The sequence below is a fragment of the Gavialis gangeticus genome, unplaced genomic scaffold (assembly GCF_001723915.1).
Source record: "Gavialis gangeticus isolate Ggan-Ray unplaced genomic scaffold, GavGan_comp1, whole genome shotgun sequence".
Lineage (NCBI taxonomy): Eukaryota > Metazoa > Chordata > Crocodylia > Gavialidae > Gavialis > Gavialis gangeticus.
The window spans coordinates 3017781-3030953 of NW_017728995.1; the positions used below are offsets into that span (position 1 = coordinate 3017781).

At 42.9% G+C, this 13173-nt stretch overlaps 1 long non-coding RNA gene across 1 annotated transcript in view; it reads right to left on the minus strand.

Moving 5' to 3' along the window:
* Positions 1-13173, minus strand: part of LOC109287812 — a 27775-nt gene that overhangs the window by 13264 nt on the left and 1338 nt on the right. The window contains exon 2 of the long non-coding RNA XR_002094958.1: positions 10317-10440. This is a non-coding gene — a long non-coding RNA (uncharacterized LOC109287812). The remainder of the gene's footprint in view (positions 1-10316; positions 10441-13173) is intronic.

Consider the following 13173-nt stretch of genomic DNA (forward strand, 5'->3'; position numbering starts at 1 on the left):
GCCTGCCATCGGAGGTGGTTCAAGCACCTACATTGAACACCTTCAGGAGCAAATTGTATGTTTATCTTGCTGGGATCCTATGACCCCAGCTGACTTCCTGCCCTTTGGGCAGGGGGCTGGACTTGATTTTCCAAGGTCCCTTCCAGCCCTAACATCTATGAAAATCACACACAGGGATAAGGTAATCAAAATTTATTTCTAGAAAGTTATACTCAATCCAGCACTTCCCAATAAATATCAGCATAGAAATGCACAGATTTTACCAAAAGTATCATTCAGTCCTTTCCAAGTTGTTTGCAGAAGATGGAAACCTCACTTACATCATAGCAAACCTTGGAAGAAATTGGAGAGCGGGGTTCACTATATTTATTTACTCTATTGGGGCTTTTAATTTAGCTTTCTTATGTCTTAGCAGGGAATGAGCTGCTGTGCTTTCAGACTGAGGCATAAGTCTATATAGAAGCATCACCACAAATACTATCCTCTAATTACCTTCCAATCTGGTATCCATACCCTTGTAAATCAGAATGGTTCCCAAAATCAGGAGAAAATAAAAATTAACTACCATGATTTTCATTATAATGAACATCTCTTTAGATACCCAAGGATAAAGTGTACATTCCATACTCAATCAAAAAAAAAAAAAAAAAGATTAGGGTTTGGACTGCATAGTAACACTAATTTGTACAGTATAGCCCAAGGCACATGTTTGGATTGGCACATGAAAGATTTTGTGCTGTGACTGCATAGCACTGTCATGATCGGAATCTTACACATAAAAAAATAATCTAAATTAAATCCATCAGCCATAAGAATCAAGTAGGTAAGGAAGGGTGTTTGCAAAAAGGTCATAGCTCCAGCCAGAGTTGATGAGGTGATTAGGTTTTTGTATGTCACTAGAGAGGAAGAATGACATGGTATTTATTGAACAGAAGCTTCTCTCGTATTACAATCCTCAGAAAATTCAGGGTCCTAAATTTAAAATTAACAAGTTTATCACTGCAGGATAAGTTAATCTGGACAAGACTTTAGGACCATTTGATAAGATCCTTCTAATTTTCAGCTTCTTCCATTGGTTTTAACACTTAATATTAGCCAGTAGCTAAATCAATGACATTAGCATTATTTTGCATAATCTTAATATGCGTTAGAAACTACATATTGTTATACTAAAGTGAAGGAACACTAAAAGCAGGGGGAAAGCAGATTCTAACTATTGTTCAGCTTTCTCTTTACCACTCATAAATACAATAGCATATTCAAGTGTTTTTTTTACCCATTAGGTTTTATTTGAAGACAAAGGTTTCCATGACAGCTCAATTAATATAGGCTGCTAAATTGTCTTGAATGGTTCTTGAAGTATTTAGTATATCTAATAATAATGATGACTTGTTAATTTGATGTGCCCAGTGTTACGTCATCTCACTGTTTACCTCAGTAGATTAGCAAAAGAACCTGTACACACATACATATAACCTTTTCAAGTGCAGAGAGAAGTGTAGCTCCCCCCTGTAACAGAGTGCTGTGCAGGAAGCATTCTGAGATGCAACAATTCCCCAGGCCAAACAGAAGTTAACTATTGGTTCCAGTGGCCTGCTAGCCTGCAGTCTCTTCTCCCTGCAAGTCTGCAAAGCTTTCAGAATGGAAGCGGGGAAAGAGAACAGAAGGAGCTCATTCTAGGGGTTTCCCAACCAATGCTGGAGTGTGGGGTGGGTGAATTGGAGCCCCCCCACCTCGAGGGGGGTTTCTAATACACCCGCCCCATCCTCCAGCAGGGGCTGAAAAAACCCCAGACAAGGACTTCCTCCACTTCCTTCCTCCCTCCCATTCTGAAAACAGTGACAGGCTGGCAGACCACACAGACAGAAGTTACAGAAGATGCTTTGTTTTAAAATATCTTCATCTGACCCCTAATGCAATGATTTTTACCCAAACAAACAATTTTTAAGCTGTCCACAGCCATGCACTTGTGTTTGGTCACAGCTATAAACTAGGGCTGTGTGAAGCTTCCGTTGCTGATTCAATTGGGAGGAGATTTGGCCCGATTTGGCAGCTGAATCTGAATCAAATCAGGAGACCAATTAAAAGGTCTGAATCAATTTGAAGCCTCTGAATCGATTCAGAGAAGATTCAGAGATTCGTGCAGTCCCCACTTGCCACCGCAGGGAGCTGGATCCGGGATCTGTACCAGTAAGCACGGGGCGGTGGGGGGGAACGAACCATGGGGGGATCCCAACCAGGCCCTATTCCCTACCTGCTCCCACAGCCCCCCTAAACACCCCCCAGCCTCTGCCCACTCTCCCAGCCCCATCAGTGGTTGCCCCACCTGGCCGCAGCGTCCCAACACTTAAAAACAAAAAATAGCCCCACACTCACCAGATGCTCATGGCAAAGCCCCCCCTGCCCCATCCCATGCAACACAGGGCAGTGGGGAATCGCTCTCCAGCCCCTCCCTGCCCAACCCCTGCCCTGGCAGGAGCCAGTGAGTGCAGGGCTTTTTTTAAAAATCATTTATTTATTTTTTTAAGTGCCAAGACACTGGGGCCAGGCAGGGCAGCCATTGATGGGGCTGGAAGAGCAGGCAGGGGATGGGGTCTGTTCCATTCAGAGGTTTGGCCGATTTGGTGACAACCAAATCTCCAAATCAGATTCAGCTGAATTGATTTGGAACAGTATTTGAATCACGAAATCAAATCACTGTCCCACGAATCAGAAGTTGAAGCTAATACCAACCGCTTCGCACAGACCTATTATAAACTGCTTTCTGTGGCCAGATCAGGCAAAAATTGTCACTTCTGTCTGCACCCTTAGAGCTGCCTACTAATCGGAGACTTTAATATCAACATGGCTCCTGATAATACATTCTCTTTAGTTTCAAAATTGGGATTAAAATTGTCAACTGTTGCTTGAGCGAGCAATAAACAGAATGAAAAGGAAACTGGAACAGCCTTAATTATTTCTGGCTCTTTTCAGTGTGGTGATGTAGGCTCTCAGTGGACACAGCATTTCCTTGGTGGTTAGTAGTGAGAGATGCTAGAGATTAAAAAAAACCCTCAGTGTGTAGTGATCACTGGGCTTAATAAATACAGGCATTCTATGAATGAGAAGAACTAACAATAACAATAACTAACTTTATTGTGGACAGTAGACAATTTCTGCAGTCTTTTTGCCTGCTTCTAAGGGTGTAGACAGAAGTTCAGCTCCCAGGTACAACTCAGAATGATTTCTACAAAGCGTTCTGAGTTATGTTACCCCAGACCAAACAGAAATTTTCTGGTGGCTCCAGGAAGGAGGAGAATCTAACTTGAGCTGGGAGCCTGCAGCCGAGTTCCCATAGCAACAGCCAGGGCTCTCTGCCAGTGCTTGCTGTTTTCAGAATGGGAGAGGGGAAAGGCAGTGGAGGGAATTTGTTCTTGGGGCTCCCCAGCTGATGTGGAAGGGTGAATTGAAGCCCCCTCCCCCCCTTTGGAGCCCCACCATTCTGAAAACTGTGACAGGCTGGTGATGAGGTTTGCTTTTGGGAGCTGGCTTGTAGGTAAATATATATGTATTAAAATAATGGTTCATGACAGCAGCAAGGGTTAATTCATTTCTAAAGGCCTGGTTGTCACACACAAAGTTCTCACAGCCTTTGAGGCAGATAGGGTGTCTAACCTAGGCAAGCAACAAGGCCAACAGTGTGGGAAGTTGTGGACATATACCACAGTGTTCCACGACATGAGATAAGGTGGCACCAGCTCACAAGGCCCAAGAATGGGGGGCCTAAGAGTTCCAGTTTTGGAGGAGCAGACCAAATTAGGAGAAGACCCAGAAAGCCCAAATTAGGATATGTGCATGTAATGGGCTTGTGAAACAAAGGAATATGTTGACAGAACAAAATGTGAACAGAATGGTGACCTCAGAAAGACCAATCAGCGATAGCCATGGATGAAGTCATCAGGAGGGGAAAAGAATACAAAAGCAGAGACTTAGGGCAACATCCCTGAAAAGGGTTCCCTGACAAAGGGGTCCCTGAGAAGGGAACCCGAGGCACCATGGACAGAGGGCATATCATCCGTCTCATCCATCCCACTGGGGCAGGCAGGGGGTGCCCAGCAGCCCTGACTGCTCATGATCAGCCTGTGTCTCTCTGCTACAGTGTAAGTCTTGTGAGGGGCTATGTTTTGCTCCTTGCTTAGCTGAAGCAGTACAGTCCATCAAGTGACACACTGTTTCCAGAAGCACTGGGGAGATGCTGGAGGACTGTACTATGGCTTCTCTCATAAGAGAACATATATTTGCTTTCCCAGGAGAAATTTTCCAAAAGTGATTTAACCCTGGTTGTTTCTGGTTCATTTTTCCCTTGCAGTGGCCATTTTTGCTCTGGGAGACAAATTCTGAACATTGCTTGTGGTTTCTCCTGGTAGAGCAGCAACTCTCCCAGGAAAAACTGAATGTCTGTATGTGCCTAACTCTCCTGAGAGTTCATCTCCCAATTCCCAACTTTGGCCATTTTCTAAGTAAGGGAGTACTTCTAAATTATTACTTTTATGACTACACAGTGTACTGAGATTAATTTCACATCTGATGAAAACAAGGGCCAGAAGACAGTTTTTGGAAAAAATAATAATAATGACATGTTGATTTGGCAGAGACTTTTGGTGACCAATACTGCCTTCTGGAGCAAAAGTGTTTATGCCAACTACAAAGATATATAGTGTTCAGAGTTATAGTCAGTTAGTAGTTTAACTCCATTGTTTACAATGAGGTCATATTAAGAGTCATATTTTGCTGGTTCCTGTTGCAGTATCATTTTTAACTAAGAGCCTGATCCAAAGGAAGTCAGTGGAGCTATTTTGCTTTGCTCTACAAGGTTCAGGCCCTAAAATTTAGACTGCATGTCTGGTTTGGAAAATGGAGGAACTTGGAAAGCAGAGGGTCCCTTCTCCTTACTTCACTGAAATTGGCTACTTAGCATTGCTAAACACAACTGTGGAACACAAGAAGACATTTTATTACTGTTTTTATCCATGTGGAAAAAGACATTCAACACCGACAGTTCACTCCTGTTATCATTAGTTAATGAGTTTATATTGATCCCTTTAGAAGTAAAATTGAGACAGTCTATTTTCTGTACTAGCCATACTGAACACATACCATTCATCTGTAGTCAGACAGATTAAAGAGTGCAAGTACAGCCGTTTTTGGCAAGATTCCACTTTATTTTACAGTCATACATTTTCCAAGTAAAATGTATACTACATAAAATGTATACCACATAAAACCTGTTTTGTTTTTTAGTTTGTTCCAATTGAAATCATGAAAAAAAAACCCCAAAACAAAAAACCCTCCTGTTGAACAGAACTGGTGATGATGATTTGCATGTATACACTACTACAGTGGTCTCCAACTTTTTCCACTTTTTGTAAGTAAAGGGCACCCCAGGATCTACCTCCCCCACCCCACCCCCCAGTCCCTGTCCCCCTACCTCTCAGATAAGCTGCCTGGACTCTGACCCCACTCATTCACTTTATATCTATCAATGCATAAGCATGTGCTAGGATTTCTCTAGGTGATACTTAGCTAGGGTAGATGTACTGTCTTTTTTTAAATCCAAATAACTAGTTCAGATATCAAAATACACACATCAGGTAAGGAAATTGGGATATGGCAGGGGCGGGCAAAGTCTGGCCTGCAGGTTTGATACTGCTGGAAGTAGACTCCATTTCACAGCAGCCCCTACATGGAGACCCCAGGCACAACTGTGCTGTGATAGCACAAGGCTGGGGTTGCCGTGGAGATTGGCCCCAGCTGCACTGGTAGGCACACAGCAGGGCAGGACAGGGGGCTGCTCTGGAGCTGCTGGGATCTTGCAGCAGGGGCATTTTGGTCATGGCCAGGGCAGAGCCACAATTTGCAGCCTGCATGCTCCAGGTGGGCAGGGGCTAGTGGGAAATGGGGTCCACCATTTTTCCTGCCCCTGGCATATGGTATAACAAAAGCTGCCTGATAAAAGCTTCTAATGGCTTCATTAAGTGGTTTTGCTGATTGAAGAGATAATTCACCTCCATTATTACTTGGTTCTTTTTGCTCCCATTCCAATAGAAAGGCAAGAATTTCTTATTTAGCAAAGTTGCCTTATGTGGTTTACAATCAAAATATTTGAATCTATGATTTTACTTTTACAACATGGCTCTGAGGTGGTCTTTATTAAACCTATTTACCAAATTTAGAGTTACAAAATAGGGAACTTCACTTTCAGGATTAATTCTGGAAAACCACCATGTGTCACATTATCAACACTTACACCTTAACACAATTTAGCTCCCATGTATGTTACTGCTGCATATATCAGCTTATCAGCATAAGAGAAGTCTGTGATGGTAAACTTTAGGTGTTACTTATTTTATTTACACCAGCACTGGAACAGAGGTGCTTAAACAGCATCCAAGGTATTCCCCTCTTTTAGGAGTCTTAGCCAAGGAACTGCTTCCTAAACATCAATGTGGCCTCAGAAATAGGCTCCAGCTAGAGGTAAAGGCTGCTGCAAATCCTCTTTCTGCTTGCACAATTCTCTTTTTAGGAAACCTGTTTCCACAAAGAATCTTCCTGAACCCAAACCATAATAACATCCTTTGTAATTAAGGCTGACTGTTTGGTCAATTGTTAGGAAAGAGAACAAGGAAGGCTGTTCAGGTTCAGACATGACACTTTTACCAATTGAAGGCTGCTTGCAGATGTTAAAAACCCCCAAAACATCCTTTACTATAAACTTGGTGCATTCCCCTGTGGAGCCCTGAGCATGCCCAGAAAAGGCAATGCCTTAGCTAGACCTGGCAAGGCCAATGTCTGTATAGATTGGGCACTTTAGTGGGTCTTTTTTTGGCATGTTTATCTAATAGTTGATTGAATCAGTTTTAAATAAAAGTGCCAAGAAGCCCTGCTGAGGTGCCTGAAGTAACATGCTGCTTCTTCCAAAAGCACTTTTTTAATGTTTGCAAGCAGCCCAAGTGATCAGAAATTGGTCTAAATCCATAATAGGACAGAAGTTTGGTGCACAGAGACTGATATAAAACTGGTGGAACCCAGTCTAAGATAGGCCTGGATCAATGTGCACTCAAACTTAATTGATTTAGGTTAGACAGGTGCATTGAGCTTCAGTACTGAGTCCCCTACTGATTCAAGCTAGGTCGCTGTCTGCCAACATCCCGAGCTCCTTTGCAGTCCCTCACTATCCCCACCCCATGCAGGGAGGAACACTAGCTAGCACCCTGCTTTCATCTGCTCTGACTGAGCGCTCAGTGGGCCCCGCTCCTAAGCTGTCACAGAGCTGAGTCAGGTCAGATCCTTTCTGCAAACCCACTTCCTCCCTCTGGCGAGCTGTGAGTTTCAGGCAGGCAGTATAGGTGGGGGGCGGGGGAAAGTGCCATCTATATCCCTGCACGAATCCCATTAAGAAGCACCCCACACCATACACACAGACCTGACACTGACCCCAGGAGAACCCCTGCGAGTGAGCACAGCCTCAAAGAGCTAAACCAGGCTGCTTGGGCGTGGGTGAGCATTCCCACTTCCCCCTTTCATGTCATCTGTTAGCCACAGGCACCTGTCAGGTGCAGGCAGGAAGCTTGGGGCGGGAAGACTCACTGGAGGCCAGCAGCCCAGTTGGGCTCTGCAGTGCTGCACCCACTTGCAGAGGTTCTCCTGAAATCAGTGTCAAGTCTGTGTGTACATTGTGGGGTGCTTTGTGATGGGTTTGTGCAGGGACACAGCTGCCTCCCTTCCCCCCTGCACTGCCTGCTTGCAGCTGACAGATGCCTGTGGCTGACAGACAACATGTCAGAGGGAGAGGGGAATGCTCGCCTGTGCCCGGCAGCCAGTCAAGGGTGGCCTGGCTGCTCAGATGTGCTCAGCAGTCTCTGGCAGCCTGGGGATCCTGCAGGGAGGCATGCAAGAGTGCCCCAAACCTGCTGGCTTTGGCTGGTGTAAGCAGCCTGTGCATTTCCCCCCTCCCGAAAGGGTGAACACGTGTTCTGTTTGCTACCAATCTACCCTATACCTCATACAGGAAACCGCATAGCTTATACTGATTCTGCCTCATACTTTTTGAAGTCTGTACTTAGTCTGTCATTCTAATTTATCAGGATTGTGGAGAAATCATTCACTTTCTCAAATTGGATTGTTACGGCAGGGGTTAAGGTGACATAGCCTGTGTGACAATCTGAATCCTTTCCTTGTTATACAACAGAGGAGCACTCAACGAGTGCAGCAAATTTGGACAGTCCTTTAGTTCTACAGATCTGTTTTCGCATTCTCAGCATTTAGGGGCTGGGGAAGGGAAAGCGGGTGTCAAGAAGCTGAAATTTTTTATCAATATCACATTTAAAAGGGAATTGAATCCCTACTTCCTGAGTCCTAATTCCATCTATTAACCACAAATGCAATCTTCCTCAGCCTTAATTCACTCATGGAAGCTGACTATCTTCAGAATTAGTATCCTAGTACTTACACAATAATTGGATATATGTAATTATAAATCAGCAGCATTTAGCAAAAATTTACTTTTACAGCTACATGGTATCCACTCTTAATAGTGTATTAGTGCTCTAGCTGTTTTGGTTTATATACAACTGCACTGTTTGCCACTGTCAAAATGTCCTTGAAAACATTTTCTTAATGGTCAGATGATATGATAGGAATGCTGTGCAGCAGAATGAAAGCTAAAAACTTCATGCTTTCTGCAGCCTGAAAACCGATACATACCTTGCACACGGTAATACTTACAAGTTATTTTCAGTGCTGCCCACCTGTGCCTGCAAAAATCTGTGTACCCACTGTGGGAAAATAGGTAAACATGCCTTTAAATATTTCCCAGGAGCAAAAAAGTTCTGCATTTTAAGTGAATATATTTGCAAGTTTTACAAAGACTTTAACAATTATTTTGAAACTTTCACTCTAGCTGCTTGCACCAAATAAGATGCTGCTGCCACAGCAAGGTCAACTTAAGAAAGTTAAAGAACAGGGAAAAAAAATAAAAAATGTGCCTTGAAATGACCTATGAACTTGCAGCACTGTTACTTGAGCTCTCCTAAGCTTTGCACTTCTCTGGTCTTTTCTTATTTGGGAACAGGCACCAGGTACTCACTACCATTACATCTTACATCTATCTACAGCCTATCACTATACCTTTTTAAGTGGGAGGGAGGAATGCCATTCAGGATCATGCACATCACCTTATCCAATGCAACTGTCTCACCTGTCAGTTCTATCACACAATAAGTAGAAGCTAAACCACAATAATTTACCCAGTGATAAATTAAACCAGTGATAAATTATTGTGGTTTAGTTTTACTTACTGCAGGATGAAATGGAAAATGTAAGAGGGACTGAATAAATTGACAAGTTCCCCTAAGTGGTAAATTCTTCCTTACTTCCTTTAAGCATAATTTAGTGGGAAATGGAGCTTTACATGTCACCAGCTTTCTCCTCCTCCAAGATCCAACTTTGTGTTTTCCTTTCTCAAACTTCCCAGTGAAATCTATCAATCCCAGTTGTCTGGGAGAAACAAATCTAACTAAAGAAGCATTAAGCAGATTTAAATGAGACTAGATGATGGAATGCCTAGATAGCTCTGGGGAAGCTTATTATCTATTGATCTAGGGAGATTAAGATTCTTACATCTCAGTTATGCTTGTCTAGCTTCTTAACAGACAAATGAGTTTAAGCAATCTGCTTCTAGTGTTGCCTATGGTATTTTCACTGCCTTGCCTCCAACTGCATGGTTCCTACATTATCAATTTAAGGTGGGAAAAGAAGAGGCAGGCTTTAACATACATAAAAAGCCTGCCATTATCATATTCAGCTGTGACCAATACATATTCACTGACATGCTTCAGCTGTAACACCTGTGAGTATATTCTTTACTTTGTTTCCTTTACTACACAGTATAATAATAGTTGATTAAAATACTTAACTGAATTTTCTTTCCCTCAATATGCAGTCTTTGCTCTTTCCGTCTGTTTGCATATTTGGTCAGCTGAGAAGTCTGGGTAATGTGAGAATATCATTAAGTTTTCCAAAGGCAATTCTATCTTTTGATTGATGTCAAACCATAACCGCTCTTCTATTGTGAAGAGCAACTTTGACTTTAAAATTTCTTCTTTCCCTATGGGCAAGACACTTCTTGCTGTGGTTTGCATAACCTTTCTTATGAAGCAGACAACAGATGAGGAAGGGAAATGTGCAACCTCTGCTGCAGGTGAGAATGGGAAGGGATGAGAGATGCTGCTAAGCACTGGAGGCGATGGGCTACCAAGAGCAGGGGGAGGAAGTCTTACCTGCTTCCTGGACAAAAGGTCCCCATTAGCTCCTATCTGCTAGGGAAGGGGAGACGTGGGCTGCAAGCACTCCTGCTATGCTGCTGGTATTTTCTGCACCTTCCTTTTAGATTCCTAAATCTGCCTACTAGTAGAATGGAAATGCTAATCAAACTTCAGGATAACCAGGTAAGCAGAATGGCAATTTGATTGTCTACTTACAACATGCCAGCAGTGGAATGTCTATACCAGGGGTCAGCAACCTACAGTCCATGGGCCACATCTGCCCTGTGGACATTTGGCTTTGCTAGTGTTTGGTAGTGGGGAGGTTTAGCTGGGGGCACTCTTCCTGTATTGCCACAGGGACAAAATACAGGCTGTCAGCATTCTCTTTGTGCCACCACAGGGAGAAGCATTGGCTACAGGTAGGTCCTAGTGCCCACATCCCTGTAATGATGTGAGGTGGGTCATTAGAAGGTGGTTACCACTGATCTAAACCATTCATGTACAGAGTGATTCTGATTAGTTTTTATAGTGCCATTTCATAACCCTGGGCACTCTAACCACAGGGGGGTTCAGCCCTGAAGTCTAGAAATGTGGTTGAGCAGTGTAAAGTAAAAACAGAAATTGTTCCAAGTTCTACTACTGTCTGTTGCATTTTTGCTTTTTCTTTCAAGAATGAGGTCCTCGCAAGCTGACGCTTACTGAGAGAGACGTGACATTAAATTCTCTCTTTTCTCTCTTCCATCTCAGTCAAAGGACTTCATCCTTTGTAGCTAAGGCTACAAGTTGGCTCGTCTGGCATTCTTTTAAAAAGGCTGCCAAGGTTTAGCACAGTGCAGGGGGAATGTCTTGGAGAACGAAAAAAATCAATAATTCTGGCCCTTCAGAAGTGGATAAAAGGACATTTAGGCAGCATTTGTAAGAAACATTACAGTTTGCCAGTTTACAGCTGCTGTTTAACGTACATTTCATCAATCTTTAGGGAAAAATAAACTGGGAAGTATAACTAGTAAAGAGACTGACTAGCACAATGCAGTATATTATAGAAATATTAGCAGATATTTAATATTACTTTCAGGACGTTCAGGATAGGCCAAAGATGAAAGAGGTATTTCTGTTACTGGCTGGTCATCCATTGCTGAAATTTGCTTGGGCTAGTACTGTTGCCCAGAAAACAAGATAACATATGTATTAATTGATTGGCCTTCTTTTGCCAAAGGAATTTGACATTTTCCCCCTCAAAAAATGAGCTGACTTTAGAGCGTTTGGCTCACAAATGTACAACAGTAACTGCATGTTATGTCAGACACAATCCACATTCAGACACCCCATTAATGGACTTTTGCTTGAACGGTGCAGCGACCACCACCACAGGTCACCAAGAAGAACATACTGCAGTATCAGACCAGTCAGCACTACTGTAGCACCATGCAGGGTCTGATGATGTTCCTATTGAAGTCTTTTTCATTGTCTTAATGATGCAAGCTCAATCCTCCATGCTGAGCTGACTTTTGTTTAGTCTTCACCGAGAAGAAAAAAAGGTGTATTTTTAACTTGAATTAACCAGTGTGAGGTAAGAATCTCAGAAACTGTAAGGTAGTTTATAATTGCAAAGTGATTATCAAGTCAAATAAAAGCCGATAGGAGGGAACTAGTCTTTAATTTACCCTGCTAAATCATGTTTAAGCTATAAATTGTTTACTAGGCTTTTACCTTGCATTATCTAACATAATTTAAGAAAAATGCCTTTTCCTCTCCTTCCCTCCCCCCAAGTAATATGAGCCCTCAGCTAGGCAAAGTCTCTTGTGCACTTACCTACCTACCAAGAATCTGTAGTAAAGTGCAAGCTTCCCTACCTGTTAACTCAGTACTGTATGCAGAACTGTAGTTAACTCTGAGGTGGCCCTTTGAAGTTCCCCATTCATGCATGTTTGATGCAGCCAACCTTCCTTGCTGGCTAATTGTTAAAGTTGACTACACACACAGGCAAAGAGCAATTTTCAGTAGGTCATAATATGCTCAAAAGTAATTTTTTTATTGTTACAGGAACATTTTCTTTGAGTGTACCTGGACTGTTTTCTACCCTGCCTTCTTGCCAATGCTCAGTTTTCTATCCCAGCTGTTAAGGGTTAGAAGCATTTGAAAGAAGGTCACAGAATTGTCTTACATCCTTCACTGCTGATACACTCACTATACTCAAACAGGACCATCTGTCATGAAACTTTCTAATTATGGTCAGTCTGAGGCAGAGGTCAGGGTTGGTAATTTACAACATGAAAAACCAAGAGATTTGAATGTTAATAGTATCTAATACTGGAGGTTAATACAGAAATGCTCCAGCAGCCTTATCTATAGCTGTTGCTAACATTTAGACCATAATATGCTCTTTCAAATACCATTTAAAAAGGCCAAGACAGCATTGTATTTCTCATAAAAATAGGAGCTTGACCAACACCTTTAGCCAGCATTTGTCCCATTTCCCACCTTTATACAGCATGTGTTCAAGACAAATGTATTTCATTACTACTTGTCTTAGGTATACAGTATATTTCAAGAGTGAAAAACCATCCTGGGTGCTCTGGGTCAAGATTCAGGGGGGGCAGGGGGAGAGGGATTTGACAGTGGGGGTCTATTACAGACCCCCCAACCAAGAGGAGGAGCTGGACAGGGAATTTTCAGGTCAGCTTGCAGAGGCACTAAAATCAAGGGATGTAGTGGTCATGGGCGATTTTAATTACCCAGACATCTGCTGGGAGGAGCAGTCAGCCGGGACGGACCGCTCCAAGAGGTTTCTGGCTGAGATGCAGGACCTCCACTTGATTCAGGAGGTGCACAGTCCCACCAGAGGAGATGCCCTGTTGGACCTGGTCCTGGC